The 1,016-nt window shown below is 38.6% G+C and overlaps 1 non-coding gene across 1 annotated transcript; it reads right to left on the reverse strand.

The window, feature by feature from the left end:
- Positions 1-533: 533 nt before the first annotated feature.
- LOC133288448 (small nucleolar RNA R71) lies at positions 534-640 on the reverse strand. Its single transcript, XR_009748364.1, has one exon. It is a non-coding gene; the product is annotated as a small nucleolar RNA R71 (small nucleolar RNA).
- Between the last annotated feature and the right edge of the window lie 376 nt (positions 641-1,016).

The raw sequence follows: 1,016 nt of genomic DNA on the forward strand, positions 1-1,016 counted from the left end.
GAGTGAAGAATAAACTGATTCTCACTACTCTACTGAAATACCTGAGTTTTTCTTTGATCCTGAACCAGAACGCACTTTTCACAGGAAAAAAAGAGATCTCAGAGAAAATATCTTTGAACCAAATATGGCTGATCAAAATAACAACAATGAAAAGATTCCTTTAGAACAAGACTTTAGAGCTCTGTCTGCTCCTTCAAGGAATAGACCAGAAAGATGATTAATCCTTCCTCCTGTTGTAGTTCCCAACTTTGAGTTAAAGCCGATCATGTTTAATTATGATTAGGAAGGTTGGAGTTTTTAATGGACTCCCTACGGAAGATCCTTACACACACCTCAACAATTTTCAAGATATTTATGATAACTTTAGAACTGAAGGTGTAACAGAAAAGAGTATGTGAATGAGGCTGTTCCCTCGTTCTTTGGGCTCAAAAGAAAAAATTTAGATGAAATCCCTCACCTCTGGATCCATGCACTCATGGGAAGAACTCTCTAACAAGTTCATAGAGAGATTTCTCCCTATGTCTCGTCAAGCTGATGTCAGAGCAGAGCTCTCTAACTTTAGAATGTTTTATGGAGAGAATCTCTATGAAGCATGGGAGACGTATAAGGATATTATCAGAAAATGTCCTAACCAAGGGGTAGAAAAATGGGGGATTTTACAATCTTTTTATAAGGGAATTGACCATACTTCTCAATCATATTTAGATTTTGCAGTAGGAGGATATTTTTTTACAAGAACTCTTGAATCCAGATATGAAGTCATAGAAGGCACTGCAGAAAGATGTCTCCAGTGGCCACTAGAAAGGATGAATCCAGTCAGGAAGCAAGACATACTAGAATTGGATAAACAAACTGCCATGGAAGCCCAACTGGCTGCATTAATGAATGAAGTGAAGAATCTGAAAGCTGACAAGGAATAACCAAGAGTGGAGGTCTTACAACTCACAGCCTCTGAGAGTGAACCATGCTCAGCATGTGGTGATCATTATGATTCAACAGACTGCCCTTTCACAGCC

Source organism: Gastrolobium bilobum, unplaced genomic scaffold, assembly GCF_033153095.1.
Source record: "Gastrolobium bilobum isolate Gb01-03AN ecotype WA unplaced genomic scaffold, APGP_CSIRO_Gbil_v1 utg88676, whole genome shotgun sequence".
Taxonomy (NCBI): domain Eukaryota; kingdom Viridiplantae; phylum Streptophyta; class Magnoliopsida; order Fabales; family Fabaceae; genus Gastrolobium; species Gastrolobium bilobum.